At 35.3% G+C, this 25,788-nt stretch overlaps 1 protein-coding gene across 2 annotated transcripts in view; it reads left to right on the forward strand.

Annotated features, from left to right (window-relative positions):
- GLCE (glucuronic acid epimerase) overlaps window positions 1-25,788 on the forward strand; it is a 97,894-nt gene that overhangs the window by 25,662 nt on the left and 46,444 nt on the right. For both annotated transcript variants that reach the window (XM_032244633.1, XM_032244634.1), the window contains exon 2: window positions 21,481-21,571. The gene's annotated coding sequence lies outside the window, so the exon portion shown is untranslated. The remainder of the gene's footprint in view (window positions 1-21,480; window positions 21,572-25,788) is intronic.

Here is a 25,788-nt window from a genome sequence, read left to right on the forward strand (position 1 = left end):
ACATTTCATTGAAACATAGAGATTAAGTAAGCAAAATTAACTATGATGGAGAAATTCCACACTTTCACCTTCCCTTTTACCTTCACTGGGCATTTTTCGTACCTGTTTTCATTTAATTATACAACTCCTCTTTGAGGAATATGTTATTCTCATTTTGCAGATGAAGAAAAACATTAACGTGAATGTACAATTTAAAGAATAAGAAAATGAAAATGTGTACTACATTAGGGATTAGAAACCTATATAAAAAATTTTTTTTTGTTTACAATGATTGATTCTCAAATGTTAAACCAATCTTTTTTTCATATAAACACCACTTGGGGCCCGGCATCGTGGCTCACACCTGTAAAGTCAGCACTTTGGCAGGCCAAGGCAGGCAGATTGCTTGAAGTCAGGAGTTCAATACTTGCTTGACCGACATGGTAAAACCCTGTTTCTACTAGAAATACAAACAATTAGCCAGGCATGGTGTCACACACCTGTAGTCCCAGCTACTCTGAAGGCTGAGGCAGGAGAATTGTTTAAACCCGGGAGGCAGAGGTTGCAGTGAGCAAAGATTGCACTACTGCACTACAGCCTGGGCAACAGAGGGAGACCTGTTCTCAAAAAAAAAAAAAAAAAAATTAGGCGTGGTGGCACTTGCCTGTAGTCCTAGCTACTTAGGAGACAGAGGCAGGAGAATCACTTGAACTGGTGAGCCAGAGGTTGCAGTGAGCCAAGATCGTGCCACTGCACTCCAGCCTGAGTGACAGAGTGAGATTCCATCTCTAAAAACAAAAAAAAAGCACGAACACACACCCACACACAACTTGGTCATGACGTATTGTACTGTTTCCATAGTGTTGAATTTGACTTATAGACTATTAAGTATTTTTGCGTCTATATTCGTAGGAAAATTGGTCTGTAGTTTTCTTGCAATGTGTTAGTCTACTTTTGATACAGGGTCATAGTGGCCTTGTAGAATGACTTGGAAGTGTTTTCTCTTCTTCAGTTTTCTCAATAAGCCTTTTAGAAGAATTAGTATTATTTCTTCCTTAAATGTTAGAATTGACCAGTGAAGACAGTTGAACCTGGAAGTTTTCTTTGTGGGCATGTTTTTAACTACAATTTCAATTTCTTTAATATATATAAGGTTATTCAGATTATCTGTTTCTTCTTGAGTGAGCTTTATTAATTTATCTTTCATGGAATTTGTCTATTTCATCTAAGTTGTTAAATCTACTGACATAAAGTTGCTTATGACATTCTCTTATCCTTTTAATGTCTGCCTTTATCTCTCTCACTTGTGTTATTAGTAATTTATGTACTTTCTCTACACCCCCCCTCCCCCATTAGTCTGGCTAATGATTTATCAATTTTATTGATCTCAGAGAGCCAGCTTTTGGTTTCATTGACTTAAAAAATTTTTTTTAGTAAACTTTATTTTTCAGAGCAGTTTTAGGTTCACAGCAAAATTGAGTGGAAAATACAGTTCTTATGTCCCCCCCAATCTTCTCCACTTCAACCAACATTCCACACCAGAAGTAGTATATTTGTTGCAATTGAACCCATACTGATGTATCATTATCACCCAAAGTCCATAGTTTACATTAGGATTCACTTTTGATGTTGTACACTCTGTGGGTTTTGACAAATGTGTAATGGCATATATCTACCATTATAGTATTATTGTACAAAATAGTTATCCTCTCCTAAAAATCCTCTGTGCTCTGTTTATGCCTACCTCCCCCTTAACCCCTGGCAACCACCGATCTTTTCAGTCTCTCCATAGTTTTTGCCTTTTCCAAAGTCTCATACAGTTGGAATCATACAGTATGTCACCTTTTCAGATTGGCTTCCTTCACTTAGTAATATATACATTTAAGGTTCTTCCATGTCTTTTCATGCATGGCTTGATTGCTCATTTCTCTTTAGCGCTGAATCATATTCCATTGTCTGGATGTGCCATGGTTTATTCATTCACCTACTGAAGGACATATTGGTGGCTTCCAAGTTTGGGCAATTATGAATAAAGCTGCTATAAACATAAGGACATACGTTTTCAGCTCATTTGGGTCACTACCAAGGAGCATGATTGCTGGATCATATGGTAAGAGTATATTTAGTTTTGTAAGAAACTGCCAAACTGACTTCCACAGTGGCTTTACCGTTTTGCATTTTACTGATCTCAAAGAACCAGCTTTTGGTTTCATTGACTTTTTTCTATTTCTTTTCTGTTGTATGTGTGTGTTTTTAATTCTGCTCACCTATCTTTTCTTTCTTCTTCTTCTGCATATTTCTCTTACAGAAGAGGAAGACACACTTACTGCTTAGGATTAGCTTGCTTTTCTCTTTCCAATTTTTTTTTTAACTTTTAAGTTCAGGGGTACATGTGCAGGTTTGTTATATAGGTAAACTTGTGTCATGGAGGTTTGTTGTACAAATTATTTCATCCCTCAAGTATTAAGCCTAGTATTTTTCCTGATCCTGTCTCTTTTCCCACTCTCCACCCTCCAATAGGCCCCAACTAATTTCTAAAGGTGAAAGCCTAGGTCATTAATTTGAGACCTTCTTTTCTAACATTTAGAAGTATATTGTTTAGTTTCCAGATGTCTGGGCATTTTTTTTAGATGTCTTTCTGATTTTAATTTCTAATGAAATTTCATTGTGATCAGAGAATATACTTTGTATGCTTTGAAATTCTTAAAACTTACTGAGAATGGTTTTATGGCTCAGAATATAGTCTGTGTTGGGGTGTTGTTACATGTGTACTTGAAAAGATGTGTATTCTGCTGTAATTCGGTGATATATTCTATAAATGTTAATTACATCAAGTTGGTTGCTAGTGGTGTTCAAGTTTGCTCTGTCTTTACTAAGTTTTTGTCTACTTATTCTGTCATTGAGAGATTTGTTGAAATCTCTGACAATAATTGTGAATTTATCTATTTCTGCTTCTAATTCTATCAGGTTTTATTTTATGTATTTTGAAGCTCTGTTACTAGCTTAAGATTTGTCTTCTTGATTCATCCCTTTACTCATTATGAAATGATTCTTTTTATTCTTAGTAATATTCTTTACTGTAAAATATACTTTAATATTAATACAGCTACTGTAGCTCTTCTTTGATTAGTGTTAGCATAGTAGATCTTTACAATCCTTTAACCATTACGGTTTTTAAAAAAAATATTTAAAGTGGGTTTCTTGAGGAAAGCATGTAGTTGGGTCTTGCTTCTTTTTAGATACAACCTGACAATCTCTATCCCTTTTAATCAGGAGTTTAGACCGTTTACACTTAATATGATGACTGGTATGATTAGACATATGTCTGCTGTTGTGCTGTTTGTTTTCTATTTGTCCCATCTGTTCTTTGCATGTTTCTATTTTTTTTTCTTGCATTCTTTTGGATTGAGAACTTTTTAGTATTCCATTTTATTTGCACTGTTGTCTTATTAACTGTACCTTTTTTCTTTTTTAGTGGTTATTCTAGGATTACATTCTATATCTTTAATTTACGCAGTGTTCCTACACATATTATACCACTTCTATATTTTACTTCTTTCTATATTTGTTAAAAACCCCACAGTAGATTGTAATTATGGTTGTTTTAAACCATTTTATTTTAAAGAATTTTAAAAATAAGAAATATCTTTTATAGTTATCTACATATTTACTCCACTGTACCTCATTTCTTTGTATAGTTCCATGTTTTTGTTTAGTATCATTTTTCTCTGCCGGGTGCGGTGGCTGAAGCCTGTAATCCCAGCACTTTGGGAGGCCAAGGCGGGTGGATCACAAGGTTAAGAGATCGAGACCATCCTGGTCAACATGGTGAAACCCCATCTCTACTAAAAATACAAAACATTATCTGGGCATCGTGGCGCATGTCTGTAATCCCAGCTACTCGGGAGGTTGAGGCAGGAGAATTGCCTGAACCCAGTATCATTTTTCTTCTGCAAAAAATCTTTCTTAACATTTTTTACTGTGCATGTCTACTAGTGACAGATTTTCTCAGCTTTTATGTGTCTGAAAATTTTCATCAACCTTTCAGAAAGATATTTTTACTGAGTACTGAAATTGTAGTGTATCACCTCCAGTTTGGTGGTTGGCTAGGAGGACTCAGGACTGAGCATATAGTCAAACTCGTGGTTATGACTTATTACAGCAGAAGGATAAAAAGCTAAATTAGCAAATGGGAAAGGTTCATGGGTGAAGTCTGGAGGAAGCAAGGCACAAGCTTCCATGAATCTTCTCCCAGTGGAATTATGCAGGACACATTTAATTGCTCCAGCAGTGAATTGTGACAACATATGTGAATACAGTTTAACAGGAAACTTATTAGACACTCAGTCCCCAAGGTTTTTATTGGGAGCTGGTCAGGTAAACATCCTCTGCCTAGCATGTACCAAAATGCCAGTTTCCAAGAAGGAAAGTAGATGTTCAGAATATTGTTTGCATAAATACTTTAGGCACAGTGAACCATCCTTATTAGTTAGGGAATGTCAGGAACCCTTTTGAAATTTAAGTTCTTAGACAACAGCCAAGGCCTAACCTTGCAAGTAGGCCTAACCTTTCTAAGGATAGCACTCTTGAGCCTGCTGTGTTACCTTTTTTCTGCATATCGGGTAGCCTTGTTTTTTCCTTTCTGTACTTTGTAGATTTTATTTTATTGCTTTCTAATTATATAGCTTCAAGGAGAAATCTGTGATGACTTATCTTTGCTCCATTGAATGTAATGTACCTTTTTACCTCTGGCTGCTTTAAATGTTTTTCTTTGTCTTTATTTTCAGCAATATATATGTGAATGTGTGTTATGTTTAGCCTGCTTGGTATTGCTTGAATTTCTGGGAACTGTGGGTTTGTAGTTTTCAACAAAGTGGAAATTTCTAAATTTCTATAGCTATTATTTTTTTCAGTATTGCCTTACTCTTTTTGCTTTCATGCTTTCATTATGGTTATGTTTGATTGCTGACACTGTTACAGAGGTCATTGAATCTTTATTTTTTGGAGGGTGTGTGTGTGTGTGTATGTGTGTGTTTCTCTTGGTCTTCATGTCTTCATTTTTGGATAGTTTTATTCCTGTGTCTTCAATTTACTAATATATTCTTTTGCAGTGACTAATCTGCTACAAATCCCACCAAATAATATTTTTGTTTCAGGTGTTATTTTTTTTTAAATGTAGAAGTTATATTTGATTCTTTTATGTTTCTTTGTCTCCTTATTGTGTTTGGGTTTTCTCTTAGGCTATTGAGGAAATGTTTATTATAGCTATTTTAATGTTCTCATGTCCTAATTTGATCATCTCTTTCATTTCTGGTTCTGTTAATATTGACTTTTTCTAGTTCACGAGTCACTTTTTATTGCTTCTTGATAGGTCTAATAGATTTTTATTGAATGTTCATTATTGTGAATTTTATGTTATTTGCTGAATTTGGTTGCATTATTTAAAGGATGTTGGATTTTTTTCTAGTTTGCCACTGTTACTTACAGATAAGTTTGATCCTTTCAAGGCTTATTTTTATGCAGCTTCAGGGAGAATCTAGAGTAGCCTTAAGGACTAATTTAACCTCACTTCTAATGCATGGTTCTTCTGGAGTCACTCATGGCTGCCCTGCTATTCAGCAAGATTTCCCCATTTTGGGTAATAGGAATTTTAACAATTCCTGGCCCTTTGTGAGCTCTGACAGTTATTTATCTTACAACCTTTGGTAATTTTCTTTTTGTAAAGGTTAATTTTTATTTTGCCCAGCCTCTTGGGGGTTCATCCTTCACACGTATAAATTATATTCAGCCAAAGATCCAGTAGGATGGCTGTGCATTTTTTAGGATCACTTTCTGTGTTGAGCTCTTCTTTTCGGTATCTCCTCCCTCTCCCCCTGAATTCTAGCTGTTTTGGCCTAGTAAACTCTGATACGTGTCTTTTCAATTCAGCAATGTTGCTAAGTTCTTATGAGATTACCTTTCCCTGTGCCACTGTTTGTGAATTATATCCAGGCAGAAGCTGGAAAGCCCTCTCATTATTGCCCTTTTAGGGCAATAGTCTGGTATCCTTGTGGTGCCTTCGTTCAGTGCCAGCAAATAGTTTACTCTATTTTGTCCAATTTCTAGTTGTTTAGGGAGAAGAATATTTCCAGACAGTCATTGTCCTTCATATTCAGAAGTAGAAATCTCCCTATAAACATTTCAGACTTTTCCATTTATACCATAAATGTTTCTCTTTTCTGAAGCAACTTCATCCTCGTAATGTGTGAAAATGTCAAGCCTCTTCTACTTTTTTCTTATTACATTCAGAAGATAATAATGATGGATGTGATCAGGATCTCAAACTTCAGTTTTTGCTCAGATTTTGTTCAGGTATTGCTTCAAATTTTTATAGTCACAAAAATCTATGCCTTCGATGAACATCTAGATATCACTGTGGATTGGGCTCCAAGGAGGGTGAGGCAAGTGGGGCACCTAGGGTACAAAATTTAAGGAGACACTTACTCTCCAGGTACTATAAATACAGGATTGACATCTAAGAGTGAGTGTCTCCTTAAATTTTGTACTCTAGGTGCCTTGTTTGCCTCAGTCTAGGGCAGGCTTTGCAGTGGATATTTCAGACTCCGATCACTTTTATTACCCTAAGGCATTAGTCTCCAACCATTATTAACTAGATCATATATTTCCTTTGGAGTACGTGTAAGTCTTTTTAACCTTCATGGTTAAATTATTTAAACTTCTCTCTAACCATCTATTTTCTTGTAGGAGCTGTAATAAAGACTGATGTAAAATGTCAGTTCCTTAGTATTGGCTGAGAAATGAAAGAAAGAAAAGAGTATTCAAGATAGCAAATACTGTCCCCAAAGCCAAAACCATGTTATGAAGCCTTACTTATTTTTAGTTTAGTCTACCTTGGCCCTAGAAAACACTGGCTCTCCCTACCTAGGCCAGATTTCATTAATTCCATGAGGGCCAGATACCATTAATTCCATTAATTGCCCATTGGGCATGCAGCCATATTTGCAGTTTGAGAGTTCCAAGTAAGCCTGACTAGGCTTCAAAATGAATCTAGATTTCTACTAACAGAAATTTTAATATGGGTCAGGGACATGCAGTTGGTCTCTGTTGGTGGGAAGAACAAAGTTTTTAATCTTACATAAAATATACTCTCTTTGTGGTCTTTGGTTCATGACCCAGTTTTGGATTTCTTTAGGGTATTCTTTGCAGCTGGAATGATAAAGGAATCTCTTTTCTCTCTTCTTAGAATATTAAAGGAGACAGGAAGAAGCCCAGATGAAGTAACTCATGGAACCATTTGTTTATCTGAACCTGAGCTAAATCTTAGAAGGGTAAAAATAATTCATTCTTACTAATTTTAGTCCACATTACCAGGATTTTTCAGATAGTGATGTAGGTATGGGTTCTGTAATAAACAGTGATTTAACCCAGAATGGCCTCTGTTAAATATCTTCCTCTGTCACTTGGAAGTGGTATTTGGTATCTGTTTGATAGTTCAAAGGTTCTAAAACATTGATCCTGTGTGCAGAAAGTAACCATTAATCTCATCTTGCTACTGCTTTAGATGCTCAATTTTCTTTATTTTCTTGGGCTTTTCTTTTTTAAAAAATAAGAATAATAGCATATTTGTGCCATCTGCAAAGCACTTTTATAATGGAATTGGAATGTAAAAATCTCTAATCCAGAAGCAAGATGCTTATGTAGTCAAGTCTTTGTAGATACATGCAATGCACCTTTCTTTAATTACTGGGTGAGATAATACATTGTGAAGGAAAACAGTGAATTTGGATTTAAAAAAACCTAATTATAGTCCAGGTTGAACTGCTGTAGCTCTGTGACCTTGAGCAGGCCAGTTAATCTCTTTGAGAGTCAGTTTTTTTCCATCTGCAAAGTATGTGTATGTATGTAGGAGGTGGGGGAGGAAGTGATAAAATCTGCCTGCCTATTATTCATGTCAGTGTGAAGATCATAATAAAGATGTGAAAGCACTTGGGAAAATGTGTAAAGAACATATACATACAAATGTAAAAATGATATTTATAAAGTTATTTTATCTCAGTGCAACTAAATCTTGTTTTTATCTTTGGGAAACTGTACATATAGTTTCAGATAATTTTTTTTTTTAATCACTGATAGCTTAGAAAAAGAAGTGAAAAATATGTATATTGGAAAATGGATGGAAAACACATTATCAAAGGCTAAAAGTTACCTATGAGAGAACTGATAATATCTCCTTAGAGTATTTGTGTGTGTGTGTGTATTAACAAAATTTGAAATTTTTACTTACCTTCTCTTTCATCCCTAGCCTTTAAAAATCTGTATCAGTTAAATTTTCTGACATGTTGTTTGTGGATTTTCTACTTTGGATTAGCCATGGAAAACCATTTTTTAAAATCAATCTTGTTTCTCCTTGTTGTCTGAGACAATTCTGGACTTTTTCTCCTGATTAGTGTGTTTTCAGGGGAATTCAGACTAATTTAAATCTGTCAGAACATAAATCACAGTGATTGAAACATGAATGCAGTCTTTTGGTACCTCTCAAACTATTAAATTACTCTCCTATATTACATTAGATGGGGGAGAGAATTCCCTTGGTTAGTTCATTCATCCATTAAGCAAATATTAATACCATGCCTACTATTGCTAGGTACTGTTGTATGTTGTACAACAGTAAACAAAACAGACAAAAATTCCTGCCTCTATGGAGCTTACATTCTAGTGGAGAGAGAAACTGAAACTAACAGATAAAATATGTATACTTTATTAGATTGCAAAGTAAAGGAGGAAAAAGGAATGAGGGGAGTGTTGGAAGGCATGGAGATTGGAGGAAGGCAGGCCTGGGAAGGATTGTGACATTTGAGTGAAGACCTAAAAGGAACCTATATGGATATCTCAGGGAAGAGCATTCCTGTTCTAAGGTATAACAGGGGTAACAGATTTGAGCCAAGTGTGTGCCTAGTATGTTCAAGGAACAAGGAGGAGACCAGTGTGGCTGAAGTGAACTGAGCAATGAGTTTTAGGCTGGTGCACACATAATTGCGGTTTTTACTTTGTTGGAAATTTGCCATTTGATACTGAAATACATTTCTTAAATAAATGTGGTTATGTTCTGCATCATTTTAATGTACATTTCTTGCTTTGTTTGTTTTTGCTAATTATTACTTGCTGTTTATTTTATATTTATTTTAGACTATGGAAATGATGTTAGACAAAAAGCAAATTCGAGTGATTTTCTTATTCGAGTTCAAAATGGGTCATAAAGCAGCGGAGACAACTCCCAGCATCAACAATGCATTTGGCCCAGGAATTGCTAACAAAGGTATAGTGCAGTGATGGCTGAAGAAATTTTGCAAAGGAGACCAGACCCTTGAAGATGAGGAGCATAGTGGTCGGCCATTGAAAGTTGGCAACGACCAATTGAGAGCAGTCACCCATCCTCTTACAACGACACTGGAAGAACTCAACATCAACACAACATTGACCATCCTGTGGTCATTTGGCATTTGAAGCAAATTAGAAAGGTGTAAAAGCTTGATAAGTGGGTGCCTCACAAGCTGACTGAAAATTAAAAAAAAAAAAAAAATAGTCAGTTTGAAGTGTTCTTTTACTCTGTGCAATAGCAATGAACCATTTCTCGATTGGATTGCGATATGCAATGAAAAGTGGATTTTGTATGACAACTGACAAGGACCAGCTCAGTGGTTGGACTGAGAAGAAGCTCCAGAGCACTTCCCAAAGCCAAATTTGCACCAAAAAAGATCACTTTGGTCGTCTGCTGTGGGTCTGATCACTACAGCTTTCTGAATTCAAGCGAAACCATTACATCTGAGAAGTGTACTCAACAAATCAATGAGATGCACAGAAAACTGCAACGCCTGCAGCCAGCATTGGTCAACAGAAAGGGCCCAATTCTTCTCCACAATGCTCAACAGTGTGTCACACAACCAATGCTTCAAAAGTTGAATGAATTAGGCTACAAAGTTTTGTCTCATTTGCCATAGTCACCTGACTTCTCGCCAACCAACTATCACTTCTTCAAGCATCTCAGCAGCTTTTTGCCGGGGAAATGTTTCTACAACCAGAATGCAGCAAAAGCTTTCCAAGAGTTTATCAAATCCCAAAGCACAGATTTTTTATACTACAAGGATAAACAAACATCTCTCATTGGGAAAAATGTGTTGATTGTAATGTTTTCTGTTTTGATTAATAAAGATGTGTTTGGGCCTAGTTATAATGATTTAAAATTCATGGTCTAAAACCGCAATTACTTTTACACCAACCTAATAAGATTAAAACCAGTAGAGTTGGGTGTTTTGAGAGCCATGTATTTCAAGGACAGAATCATTGTTTGTATCAGCAGCTGCTCATAGGTAAAATAAGAGGCAGTCAGAGAATCGATTGTGGTATTTAGCAATGTGGAAGACATGGTGACCTTAATAAGGGCAAGTTGGTAGACAGATGGGACGAAAAGCTTGGTTGATACAGATTCAGGAGAAAATGGGAGATGTGGAGACTGTGAGTGTAGACAACACTTTTGAGTTTTATTGTAAAGGGGGGAACTATGCACATTTGGTGTGTAGAGTTAAGAAAGTGGGCTTTGAAAGATTATTTTGGTTCCATATTTAATGTGACAGGAATAATCCAGCAGCAGGGGAATATTTGCAATGCAGTAGAAGGAAGAGATAATTGCTGCAGCAGTTTTCTTGAATAGGTGGGAAATAATTGGGATTACTTTTAGTTTTCCAAAGTGATCATTATGTTTCTTTGATGCTTTTAACTCATATTCTTCCCTTTTAAGGAACATCAGTGCCTAAGCCTATATATATATCCTTTCTTATGTCTATACCTTACCCCTCACAGGTATACTTTTTTCTTTTTTTAAAAAAAAACCCTGCATGTGGCATTCAAACACAGGTATACTTTTATCAGAGCTCCTAAAATACTTTATTACATGCATTTACATGTCTCACCCATTACTGGATTGTTGATACCTTGATCTGTCTTATTATTCAACAATTGGTTCTTTGACTACAGTGTTTTTATTCATTGCTACATGCCTATATTAGTTACCTATTGCTGCATAACAAATTACTTTAAAACACACCCACTCAAAACACATATTATATTGCAGTGAATCAGGAATCCAGGAACAGCATAGGTGGTGGGTCTTTTACAAAGTTATGAACCAATGTGTTGACAAGGCCTGAAGCCTCATCAGAAATCTTGATGTGGAAGGATCCATTTTCTAGGTCACTTACAAGGTAGGAGTCATATCTTCTCAGGCTGTTGGCCAGAGGCCTCCCTTGGACCCACGCCATATGAACCCATAGAGTATCTCACAATATGGCAGTTGACTTAGAGCAAACAAGCAAGAGGGCAAGAAAGAATGCCAGCAAAACAGAGTGGTAGCAAGAAGGACATCACAATTTTTATAACCTAATTACGGAATTGACATCCCATCGCTTTTGCTACATTTTCTTTATTTTTAAAAATTGAAACAGAGTCTCACTATGTTGTCCATGTTGAACTCCTGGGCTCAAGTGATCCTCCTGCCTTGGCCTCCCAAAGTCTTGGGATTACAGGTGTAAACCACCATGCCTGGCCAGTATTTTCTTCTTTATAAGCAAGTTACTAGGTCTAGCCCACACTTAAAGGAAGGGTTATACAACATGTGACTATCAGAAGGCAGGGATCACTGCAGGGACACATTAGAAGTCTGTCACCTAGACCCCAAGCTCTGGAACTATAAAATGCCTAACATGTTGAATGAATTAACCTTTTTCCAAGCACCCTCATAACTGGTAGTGTACATTTGTAAGGGGTGGTCAAAGGTAAGAATTCAGTTTGAGACTGTATACAGAATAACTTGATATTCAGGGATTATTTCAACTATGTTTCTGGTTTCCTTAATGATTTGCTTTTATGAAATAATGAAAAATTAAAGTCATTTTGTATCTTCAGGAGCCAACCAAAACCAGGAATCCTATTCAAGAAAATCAGAATACGTGCAATGTATTTTAATAGGACTTCTAAAAATAAATCTGATAGCAAGCTATATTTTGAGATAATTCAAGCTTCCAATCATTCTTAACATATATACCCTTTTATGACATAGATGAGCATAAGAATATATAAAAATTAGTGCAATTGAATTTGATCTCTACTATGGAATAATCTTTATGAAAATAAGATTTTAACAGGTAGGAATAAGCATCATCAGATCATGGATTTCAATTTTTTTTTTCATAGTTTAAATGTTGAGATGATTTAATCTTTCTAAAAAAAACCAAGGAATCTCATCCTAGACTTATAACATGTTAGATGTTCGAAATAACTTGTCCAATCCTATATTTTTATAGATGAGGAAATGGCTACCCAGTGACGTACCCAAGCTTGTTGGTGGCACAGCCAGTGTCAGATCCTAGGCCGCCTGGCTCTATTCAGTGCACTGTACCATGCCTTATTGTTAGTAATAAACCATACTGGAGCCACGAGGGGAGTTTAAAAACTTTGATGCCTGTCTTATACCCAGCCCTTCTGATTTAATTGGTATGGGTTGGAACTTGGTCATTGGAAATTTTAAACACTCCCCAGGTGATTTCAATGTCCGTCATAGTCTGGGAACCTCTATCCCCAGAGAATTAGTGTGCTTAAGGAATTGGAACTAGAGTGAAATCAGTAGTGCAGACTTCTATCCATTATGACTCCCTAATCACAAATTTGGCTGGGTTTTATCAGAGTAGTATGAAAAATTTTTACATTGAGAAATAATTAAGATTTATGTTGAACAAAGACTTTCTTAATAAAACTGTCCTTTCACTAGTATTTTGGGAGATAGCCTATGACAAAATTTTTCCTAATCATGAAATAGAACAATTTTTTGACACTGATCAGGCAAGGAGAAAGTTTTCTGCCATCTGTGTTGTGGCATGCTCTGCTGTTGTTTTAACTAGATAAAATTCTAATTACTGTTAAACAGATTGTTTATGAGGTTGTTTTTAATATTTTAGAGCAAGCATATAAATATAAAGAGGCAAAGAAATGGTTCCAGATTTAAAAACAAAAGACTTTTTCTTTGAAAGTAAATTAATCAGAATTTGACACACTGGGTTGTTTAATAACACATTTCAGTGTGGGTCCTTGGTACTGCAATGTTGCAAGGAATATGAAATTTATAGTTTGGTTATAACCATTCTGTGCTGCCGTTTTATACTCTTGGATATAAAGCTGACCGAACATTCTAGCTAGAAAATACTAATTCATGATTGGTAAGTGGCATTTTGTTTCTATATATTGTTCTTTTAAATAAAGTCTTTTCCTTGATAATGACAGATGTAGGGAGTATGAAGTAGAATAAGTAAGAATAGGCGATTATGATCAGGTCAAAGCATTTCAGAATTTTAGATCTTGTATTGAAGCAGTATCAGGGTGATGACAAGAAAAGCTATATATTTGGGTTGCTAGAGTAGAAGCGATAAGGGGCATGTTAGTTTTCTATTACTGCCATCACAAATCAATACCGACTTAGTGGCTTAAACAGAAATTTTTTAAATCTTACAGCTCTGTGAGTCAGTAGGCCAATTCTGGTCTCATTGGGCTAAAATAAAAATTTCAGCAGGGTCATGTTCCTTTCTGGAGGCTGTAGGGAAAGATCACTTTACTTGCTTATTAGGGGTTTTAGTAGAATTCAGTTCCTTGTGGTTGTAGCACTGGGATCCTTGTGGTTGTAGCATTTGTCTTGATCAGGGCCCTTTCTAGCACCTACATTCCACTCTTATTCCCTGGCATGTGGCCCTCCTTCATCTTCAAAGTCAGTAACAAAGGTCAAGTCCTTCTCCTCGACCTTCTCCTTTTCCTGGTATCTCCTTCTCCTTTCACTTAAATTCTCTGATCCACCTTCTGTTTTCCTCTTCTACTTTAAAAGCCTCATATGATGAGATTGGACTTACCTAGATAATACAGGATAATCTCTCCCATCTCAGGTTCCTTAACCTTAATTACAACTGCACATCCCTTTTGCCGTGTCAAATAACTTAGGTCCCAGTGGTTAAGAGCACAGACATCTTTGGAGGGCCATTGTTCTGTCTGTCAAAGAGGACTAGGTCACTGGAATCAAGAAAGCCAAGTGTCATTATTGACATAGCTGTTGAAAGTCTTCATTTATCCACAAATATTTTTCTAGTGCTTGCTATGTGCTAGTCATTGTAGTAGGCACTGGGGCTACTGTGGTAAACAAAGCAAACAGCGTATTTGCCCTTGCTTGTCTAGCAGTATACTTATAAAAATGAGCAAAACATATAGCATTGCTTTATAAAGAATTCTTCATGTATTCCATATTATGTAAGCTCTTTGAAAGCCAGTACTAGTGTTCTTTGTTTTGACCCTTTCCTCATCCCATCACTACAATAGTGTTTTACATACTAGATGCTTTACAGAATTGCTAACAAAGACTTACTTTGTTTTTCTTTGCATTGAGTTAGGAACTTATCTCTCTTTTTGGCTATTTCTGCTTCAAATGCAGTGAGGAAATTTGGGATCAAAAATCCAGACTTAGAGGACAATTTAAGATTTAATCAGATACCCACTGAGGAATTTTTAAAAAGGCCTTAAGAATGGCCATGTACTCCATTTTACTTTTCTTAGTAAAGATTCTAAAGTGCAAGGGCAGTTCTATTTTGCTTTTTCTTCCTATTACTATTATTTTTGAGAAAGGATCTGGCTCTGTCACCCAGGTTAGAGTGCATTGATATGAACACAGGCTTACTGTAGCCTTAATCTCCTCAGCTCAAACAATCTTCCTTCCTCAGCCTCCCAACTAGCTGGAACTACAGGCACACTCTACCATATCTGGCTAATTTTTAAATTTTTTGTAGAGACGGAGTCTCATTCTGTTGCCCAGGCTGGTCTTGAGCTCCTGGGCTCAAGCTATCCTTCCACCTTGACCTACCAAAATGAGATAACAGGAATGAACCATAGTGCCCAGCCTTGCTTTCTCCTCCTAGATTCAACAGTCAGAAAGTACTTACCCAATTAAAAAATAGTAATCAGCAGTTGCTTTAAACCAGTATTCACCTACAGTGAAGAATTGCCAACTCAGAAGCAAATTAAAATAAATTTTTCAATATGGCTTTTATGAGATAGACTTATTTTATCTGTTGTTTATTGCTCTTAGAGCTTCTGTCTTTCTCATATAGAATTTCCTGTTGTGCTCCCACTGTGTGCTGAGTGTGGGTCTACTCTTCATGGAAAAACTGCAGTATTCTTACCAATTGTTAAATGCCTTCTAAAGATAGTTATTCGTAGTTCTCTCAGTAAGAGTCATGGTTACAATCCTGTATCATGTAGTTTCCCAATGCAGCAATAGGGAACTTTAGTAACGGTGGACTGGAGTAAGCACAGATATATGAGATTTATAGTCTACCCAGGCATTGCTTTCAAACTTGTCCATCATAGAACTATTAGCAAGTGGCTAAATATACTTGTAACACAGGTTTGGGCTACGGAATGTAAATATCACATGAGGTCTTCTTAATTTCAGTACATACTAAGTATGTACTGAATTTGGATACTAAGTATCCAAATCCCTTCTCGATTCTTTGATAATTTAACATTATTTATGGATAATTTCTTATTCTGACCTTTTGTGTTTCTTAACAGATAGCCTAAATATATTTTATATAAACTTCATTTCTAAAGAAGAACTTTTGGAATAATGGGTAGAAAGCTCGTTTGATTTGCTTAAGTGTAGAGATGGCTATTGTGATATTTAAGTTTGGATGATGTTAATTTGGGTAAAGGAAAGTAATAGCCACTCTTATAGAGATAGGTGGTTTATTGTACTGTAATCTTTAAAATGTTACTAGGTAATGTTGATTTCTGTGAATTTAGCGTTTCAGTGGCTAGTAAGATAAAGCATCCTGTTGGGTTTAGTTCATATGTAAAAGTTGTTATTGGCAACTTTTGAAGACAGCTGGAAGTTTAAGTGTGAATAGTACAATACTAATCATTGAAGTTTTCTTGATTATTTGAAAAAGAGAGGGGAAAAAACTCCTGTGTTTATGGTCATTAAAATATAGTAGTGACTTAAACACATTTAGTATAACAGAGAGAAGAGACAGGATATTTACTAACCTACTGAAACTTTAGACAGGTGTAGTGCATCTGTGGAAGTCAGATTTTGATTATTAATAAAACAGCCTTTGTTTAGTGAATTGAAAATCTAGTGAGAAGATTACATGGAGCAGTAAGCATACAGATTTGCAGTAGGTACTCCATTCAGTGGGTTTTATTGGGTGTCAAAACTAAACTGACTTTAGTGAATTACTACAGCTACTACACACAAATGTAGAAAGGATGTGGTTAGAAAGGATGTGGTACCAGATAATGTCATCAGCTTTTCCAAATGTGTTTCTGAGGAAAATAACCTAAATTCTTGAAGCAAATCATTTCACTTATAATTGGATGTGATATTATGAGAACAAAAGGCCTTAAGGCAAAAACTGTTCCTTATAGAGGCCCTTAGTTTTCCATTTAAAATTAGTGCAATTGCTGATTGGTGTTTAAAAAAAATCTCATATTCTTTTAAATATAGTAATCTGAAGGTATTGCTGAATTTAGTAACACAGCTGAGAACAGTATCCTTAAAAACAAATAATCTAGTTTAGGTTAAATGGGAATAGTTGGCTAAATATGATTTTTAAAAATAATACTTAAGGTAAATGTAGGAACCAAATATATTAGCATGACAAAAAGTGTTCAGAAGAGGTAGTACCTTTGTACTTAATTTTTAAAAATTTAAATGCCTGTATTGTGTAGGTTTTAACATTTTAGGACCACATGTATGTATAGCATAGTAATAATTTACTGTAAGTTTTTAGTGCACTATATTAGTTGAAGTACGATAAAGAAATTCTTGCAGAAGAGTGGAATTACTTCTGAAATACTGTGTTTTCCTGCTTGTATTCCTCATCCTACGTACTCGAATAAAGCGACTATTTTTTCCCTGATAAGAAAGGTAGAAACAAATGATTGTTTTACTTTTTTTTTTTTTTTTTTTTGAGGGGGGGTCTCACTCTGTTACCCAGGCTGGAGTACAATGGTGTGATCTTGGCTCACTACACCCTCTGCCTCCCAAGCTTAAGCGATTCTTGTGACTTAGCCTCCCGAGTAGCTGGGACTACAGGTGTGTGCCAGCATGCCCAGCTGATTTTTTTGTAGTTTTGTAGAGATGGGGTTTCACCGTGTTGGCCAGGCTGGTCTCAAATGCCTGACCTCAGGTGATCCACCCACCTTGGCTTCCCAAAGTGTTGGGATTGCAAGAATGAGCCACCTTACCTGGCCTGTTTTACTTTTTTTGTCTTCAGAATGCTTATTATGCAATGAAAGTAGAATCCCTCTCACTGTCCCACAATGTGGAATTCTCTAATGACTGTAAATCAGTATTATTATTTTTTAAATCATTACTGAAAGTTCTTTTATGATACTAAGCAGATGTCAGGATTTACTCTTCAATTAGGTGGGATAGTGGTAATGAGCAGATTAGACTCCTTTGCCGGTGACACATTGCTTAGGAGAACTGACATTTAGACCACTGATCCCCCTAGTGATTTTACATGTCAGGACTGAGCTATCTGTCACTTCCTCTATCTTAAAAATAGGCAGAATAAACAAGAGGATTTTTACAGACTATAAAATCCAAACTAAATAATTCTGAAAAAGCCTTGATGATTTAAAAGTCTTTTAAGTATCGTAAATTTTATTTTTTCAAATGAACATGCAGTAAAACTTTTTCTGTGTATAGTTGATAAATTTTAGCACGTATATAGATTTATCTCGCCGCCATCACAGTCAATATCTGGAATAGTTTCCTTAGCTCAAAAAAACTACCTTGTTATACCTGTGTAGTTGTGCTCCCTCCATACCCCTCAATACCTGGTAACTCTGCCATTTTACTTTTGTCTTTTCAAAAATGATCATGAAGTAGAATAATAGACCATGAAGCCAGTTAAGACTGTTAGGTGTGCTTTTACTCAGTATAATGCCTTATAAGATTCATATAAGTTGTTCTGTGTATTGATATTTTATTCCTTTTTATTACTGAGTAGTATTCAGTTGTATGGATGTGTACCACAGTTTAAATTCATTAATTGGAGGACATTTGAGTTGTTTCCAGTTTTTAACTATTTTGAATAGAGCTGCTATAAACATTTTTGTATAGGATTTTGTGCAAATGAGTTTTCATTTCTGTTGGGTAAAAATACATAGGTATGGGATTGGTGGGTCATATGGCGTTTATTGTGAAGAAATTGACAATTTGTTTTCTGAAATGGCTATACCACTTTGTATTTACATCAGCAATGTATGAGTGTTCTAGTTGTTCTGCACTCCTGTCAGCACTTGGTATGGTTCATCTTTTTCATTTTAGCCATTCTAATAGATTTGCAGTCGTACCTCATAATGAGTTTCATTTTCATTTTCCTGATAGCTAGTAATGTTGCACATTTTGTCATATATTTTGTTACATTCTCTTTGGTGAAGGATCTATTCAGGTCTTTTGACCATTAAAAACAACATTTTTATTTTGGAAGAAGTTTAGATTTATAGAAGAGTTACAAAGATAATACAAAGAGTTCCTTTATATTCCTCACATAGCTTGCCATAATAATAACATTTTACAAAACCAAATGCATTTTTCAAAACCAAGAAACCAACATTGGTACCTTACTACTAACCAAACTCCAGATTCCAAGCTGGAATTTTGCCAGATTTTCCACTGGTCTCCTGTTCAAGAATCCATTCCAGGTTTACATGTTACCTTTGTCACTCTTCCCAAATCTCATGTAGTCTATGACAGTTTCTCAGCCTTTCTTTGTTTTTCATAAACTTGACAGTTTTGAGTACTAGTTCCAGTCAGATACTTTGCAAAGTGTCTCTCAATTTGTGTTTGTCTAATGTTTTTCTTGTGATTAGACTTAGGTTATAAGTTTTAGGGAAGAATCCACAGAGGGAAATGCCCTTTTCCTCACATCTTATCAAAGTACATGATGACAACATTACTTGGTTAAGGTATTGTTTATCAGATGTCTTCACTGTAAAGTTGACATTTTTGTCTTTTTGTATTCTGTTCTTTAGAAATGAGTTGCTAATTTCAGCCCACAATCCAAGTGCTTGGGAGATTGTTTCATCTTATGGATGGGGTATATGTATTTGTTATTAAGATTTCTTCTGTAAGTAAGCTTTTGTCCCTTTTTTTCCATTTATTTATTCAGTTATTTATATCAATATGTATACTTACTTTATACATTGGCTTATAATTCAGTACTGTTATTTTTTTGCTAAAATTGTTCCAGTGTTGTTCCCTGTATTCCTTTGACATGTCCCCATCCTTTTCTTTTTTGAATACTTCCTTAATTTTTGGTTCTACAAGGTACTCCAGGTTCATCATACATTTTATCTGCCTTACCCGTAGAATCGGTGATTTCCTTTTAGGAGCCCTGGTTTCTTGTGTTGGACAATTGTGTTTAGATCCATTGTCTCTCTGGGTACTAGATATACTTGTTGATACAGGGGTATCACCATTTCAAGGCCTTCTCAAAGGATAGAGCTAGGAAATAATACATTTGTATATTAATCATGTATTTATGTACATCTATAATTGTTTCTGTATCCATTTGTATTATATATTATGCTGTATATATATCAAGTTCATACTGATGTCTGTGACTAATCCAGTAGCGCAGGGTTCATTCTAGGCTTTTCTACTTTATCTGTAGCTTTCCTTTCTAACAGAAACCTGGCCTTGATCATCCATTTACTTACTTGTTCCATCTCAGTAAAGCAAGTTCACAATTGTTAACCAGTACCCCTGTGAGAAATAAATTTACCCTACACCCTTTAGTTGGGTTATGTCATTCATTTATAATATAGCCAGATTCATTTGTCATGGACTGCCTTCTATCTTAAAATTTCCCCAACATCTTAGTTGATTTTTAAACATTTGCATACATTAAAGCTTAATATTTGTGATGTGCAGTTCTGTGGGTTTTGACAAATGCACAATGCCATGTGTACACCACCTCAGTATCATACAGAACGACTTCATCACACTAATGATGTTGACCTTTTTTCCCCAATCTTTGTCTCTGCTCAGATTGGATCACTTTTATTCATCTGTAGTAAGTTCACTGACTTTTTATTCTGTCATCTTCATTCGACTATTGAGCTCATTTAGTGAGCTTTTTATTTTGGTTATTGATATTTTTCTACTTCTAAAATTTCCAATTGATTCTTCTTTGTATCTTCTGTTTTTTTTTTTTTCTTTTTTTTTTCCAAGCTTATCCTTTGTTTCAGGAATGTTTGTAGTTACCTGTTAAAGTATTCTGTAATAATGGCTGTAATATCTTTAATATCTTAGGTAATTTCAACATCTTTGTTTTCTTGATGTTGGCATTTTTTCTGTGCAAGTTGAGATTTTGTTGATTCCTTGTATTCCTAGTAATTTTGGATTATATCCTGGACATTTGACTATTATGTTAGGAGACATTGGATCTTGCTGAAATACTATGCAGAATATTGATGTATGTGTTTTAGACCGTCAACCCAGTTAGATTCACACTGCAAGTAAGTTTCTGTGGGTTATAGTTACAGCATCAGTTTGATTTTCAAAGCTTTTACCATACTACTTGGTTCTGTCCCACATGTGTGTCACCCATTGCCAGTCTGGAACTTGGGTGGGGGTCTATTCCATAATTCTCAAAGTCTGTGTATGTTTGTTTGGGTCAGATGCACACAAGTGCCACTTGAGGCTGAGTCCAGCAGTTCATAAAACAACTTTGAGGTGTTGCTTTCCCATGTTCCTTGTCTGTTATCTCCCAGTAATTTCAAATTCTGCCTGGCTTCCCTTCTCTGACCAGGAAATGGGTCTTTCTCTCTCTTTAATGTTCACTCCCTGCAACTATGCCCATATTCAGGGCCAAATGGCAAGAGGACAGAGAAAGAAGCAGTAGGGATTCACCACATCCTTTTGGGACCACAGCCTCTGTGTTCAGAGTTAGATTCCCTCTCTCAGAGTTTTAGGTTCTTAATGGCCTCCAGTGCCACTGTTGCCACAGCTGGGATGGGTGGCTGGCCTTGAGAGCGAAAAAAAGGGAAGAAAAAGGAGGGATTTGCATACTTTCTTGTGAGTGTTAGGAGTCTTCTTTCCTTCTTCTCGAGCCAGAGGTAGAGGGATTCTCCTGCAGCTTTCCATTTGGTCTGTATTATGTTTAGTCTGCATGAAAGCGGGGCAGGGGGATATAAATGGTAAACCTGTGGTTGCTTCAGTGGTACATCAAATTCTGATTGTCTTACTTAATCTGCCTGCTACTGTTACTTTTCAAAATTCCCTAGTAGCTGCTCAATGCCTTCTGTCCAGGTCTTATAGCTACATTAACTTGTTGGCATGTGATTACCCCATCTTATCTGAAACTGGAACCTGACTTAAGGTTTTCAATTTTGTTTCTCTAGGAATTTGACAAGAAACTGAAGTTTTGATTCAGATATATTTTGAATTGAAACCAGAGATGTACTAGAGTTTAGATTCCTTCATTTGATTAAGGTAAGATTGTTTAATAAAATTTAATCATACCTTTACTATCCATTCTCAGAGATGTGTTAGAATTTAGATTCTTTTCGTTTGATTAAGGTAAGATTGTTTAATAAAATTTAATTATACCCTTACTATGCATTTTTAGACATATTTTAATGTGTATTAACACGTTTAAATTTCCCAGTCTAATTGGAGATTCTGACCTCAGGAAATATTTTCCTGGTTTCTTTACCATTTAAATAACTAATGTTCCTTGTAACAACTACTAGATGCAAGGAAAACATGATTATACATTTGCTGAAAGTGTTATATACTGATATCAAATCTGTTTGCAGGAGTCAGCGAACTATGGCCTACAGGCCAGCCACCTGTTTTGATAAAAAAGTTTTATTGGAACACAGCCACACCCACTTAATACATACTGTATGTGGCTGTCTTAGCACTACGGTGGTGGAGTTTTTAGTTGGAACAGTGTCTGTATGGCTCATAAGCCTAAAATCTGGCCCTTTTAGGAAAGTTTGCTGACCCTTGGCCTAGAAAACTGGAGCAGGGTATCTTATGCTATGTAATTATAATGTATGAAAACTTATTAGAGATTTATATATGCATATAAATATATATGGAGCTACAGGAACTCTAATTTCTTGAAGTGAGGGGTCTGTATTATTACTTAGAGGAGGTGCTAGTTTTCTGAAGTAATTGATTTTTAAAATAAGACTTAATGTTGTTAGCAGTTAAGTACTAGGTGCTTATTTTTTAAGTAGAAGCCTTCATTTTGCTTAGATTTTCAAAAATAAAAGTTTATATGATAAAGGTCAAGTTTGTTCCCTTTCTAAAAACTTCACACAAACGCATTTAATTATATTTGTCTTTCCTACTAAATTTAAACTGAACGAATAATATCTTGAGAGTGATGATTGTGTGTTTTTAATATCCATTCTAGTAATTTAAGTAGTTTAGCATATATAAACTTAATTGAAAACATGCTAATATAAAACTACATTTAGTGGCTAAAGTTGGAGTTACGTTTCTCTCTGAGATTTAAATGGAACTGCTTATACTTGTTTGTGATTCCTAAAATTATGAGTATTTTAAAAAACATAAGATAGAAGGAGAAATTTAAATTGGAGCCTAGAAAGTCTATAAAATCTTTGCTACACTCCTCAGGAATCTCTTGGCTAAAGACAAAAAAAGTATATATTAAAAACATGCCATGTAAGTTAGAATTTCCAACCAAGATCATAAAGGAATTTCTCTGTTTATTGCACCAAAATCAGTATCATAAAGGAATTTCTCTGTTCAAGGCACCAAAATCAGAAACAAATTATTTTTGCTATTTTCTATGTAATTTTAGCAAAATAAAGTAAGCTTGTGAAGTCTTCATCACATAAAGAACTATTATTTGACTTGAAAGTAGCCTCTTGTATATCATGCCTAACCAGAAATATATTTGGTTTCCTAATAGACTTGAGGTATCTTTGCTTGCATTTTTATAAAGCAAATTTAAAACTTTTTAAAATTTACTTTTTAAAGGGACGGAATCTGGAAACTTACTAGGAAGAAAATACTTTGCATCCTTTTGTGCCATCATGCATTTTATATTTAAATCAGTATGGATTTAGAATTTGAGGGCTTACACATTTGAATTATGAAAGGTGATAAAATTAAGCTCCAGAAGGGATAGAAATCTTGATAGCTTTAATATGTTAATAAGGCCACCTTAGCATTGTGTGTGTTTAGCTGTGGAGAGTATCTGATTTGTAAACTAAGATTTATGAATAAGTAAAATTTTCTTTTAAATGATGGATGATACAAGAAGGTAATGCTAATGGTTTTTGCATCTATTAATATCATATCTTAAGACATCTTTTTTTTTAAACTTCCCTGATTTATGTTCTAGTTGTGCTACTTAAAAGTAAAACAAGGGGAAATAAACTTATAGGAAAGTTTACACTTTGATTTTCTTTTTCATGTAATCTTAGATTATTTAGATTTTTCTAGCTCAGCATAAAAAAATCAAATACTGAGTCATTGCCGGCTTGATAGTATCATTGAAATTAAATATGTATACGTTAAAGACAGGCATATAATTTTTTCTTTAAATTGAATATACTGCTTATCTTTTAAAGTATATTGTGGCTAGATAAGAAAGGGCCTGAATGGACCTGATTTGGAATTTTCTCTGTTCAAGTCTTTGAAGTTATTCAGACTAAAAGAGAATGTCAGCTTTTTAATTTCGTAAAACCTGATCCATATTAACAAAAAGTTAATACTTTCCCCTTAATTAATATATATTTGGGGGAAAATGCTTTGAGGCTTCACAAATATCTTGTTTCTCCTTTAATTTTTGGCCACTAATTTTGGCATTTATAGGTAGATCTTCTTTCTATTCTCCGTATTTCCTCTACATTTATCAATTATAATTCTTCTGTAATACCGAATAGTCCCTCCTCACATTTATTTACTTAATCATTTACTTATATCAGTGTGACCTCATGGATATTTATTTTATTCTCTGGATTCGAATCAAAATTCCGTTGTTGTTTATTTTGTTGCTCATATTGTTCCAGCTTTGGCCACTAGGAGCACTTTTTAATATGTCATTGTCTTTTTCTTTTCTTTTTTTTTTTTTTTTAAAGCAATTCCGTACTTTCTGACTTTATAAGATGCTTCAGGCTCAACTTGTATTTTCCCTGCTCTAGCACTGAAATCACTTACCTCTCCAAGGAACCCAGGTCCAACTTATTGGAGGATAGTATTTAGAAACCAGCATCTGGGTGCTAGGTATTTGCTGAGCTGTTACTACCTTTAGGCCTTTCAGGGGTCAGAGTTAGGAAATGTATACTGATATGGTTAGGTTTTGTGTCCCCATCCAAATCTCATCTTGAATTGTAACCCCCATAATCCCCACATGTTGAGGGAGAGACCTGGTGGGAGGTGACTGGATCTGGGGCAGTGTCCCCATGCATTTCTCGTGAGTGAGTTCTCACGAGATCTGATGGTTTGGTAAGTGTCTGACAGTTCCTCCTTAACACACTTGCTCCCTTGCCTGCTGCCATGTAACACATTCCCTTCTCCTATGATTGTAAGTTTCCTGAGGCCTCCCTCAACCATGTGGAACTGAGTCAATTAAACCTCTTTCCTTTAAAAATTACCCAATCTTGGGCAGTTCTTTATAGTAGTGTGAAAACAGACGAATACATATACCAAGCCACATATACACAGACATCTATATTTATATCTGTGTTTACTTTCATATACATGCTTAAAATATTAATTCATACTGGTACCTTCAACTCCAGTTTTGCACCACAGGGATTATTCTAGCATTTCCCCTCTGCTTATTTGGAGTTTCTTTCTCCCATAGTGAGAAAACTGACTCTCATTCTCTACACTACATTTATGTATTTATTATACATATATAGTAGTTTCCAAATTGCTAACCCATACTCCTGTGAAAAACACATTTACCAAATACAATACAGTGTTTGTGTACAGTTATTTTTATCTTTATTCTCACATGAACCAGCCAAAATGCTTTTTTCCAAAGTTAGTTGTCAGGCCTTTTCTTCTGTATATCCCCTTCAGTCTACTCTGCCATTTCATTTGTACCACAGTTAGATTCATTTGTCACAGTTCGCATTCCATCTTGGGTTTCCCTGATATCCTGGTTATTTGCATGTAATTTATATACAGTAAAATTCATTCTTTGTGTTGTACAGTTTTGTGAATTTTGAAAAATGCATAGAGTCACATATCTACCAACAACAGTTCTGTGACCACCCCCCCGCCAGTTTTTTGTGCTGACGCTTTGTGGTCAGCCTGTCTCCCCAGTCCCACATCCTGGCTAATGCGTGTTCTGTCTAATGTGTGTTCTATCCCTTTAGTTATTAGCCTTTTCCAGAATCTTATATGCATGGAATCTTGCAATATGTAGCCTCTTAGATCTGGCTTCTTTCATTTAGCAAAATACATTTTAAGTTTTATCCATTTGTTGCATAAATCCTTAGTTTGTACCTTTTTGTTGCTGAGTAGTATTCTATTATATGTACATAATTTGCTTATTCATTTATCTGTTGAGGGACATCTGGGTTGTTTGCAGTTTTAGTCAATCATGAATAAAGGTACTACATTTACAAATAGGGTTTATGTGTGTGTGTATATACATAAGTTTTAATTTCACTTGAGTGAATATCTAGGAGTGAGATTATGGACCTTATTTTAAG

This window comes from Sapajus apella, unplaced genomic scaffold (assembly GCF_009761245.1).
Source record: "Sapajus apella isolate SASKATOON/1434 unplaced genomic scaffold, GSC_monkey_1.0 scaffold55, whole genome shotgun sequence".
NCBI lineage: Eukaryota > Metazoa > Chordata > Mammalia > Primates > Cebidae > Sapajus > Sapajus apella.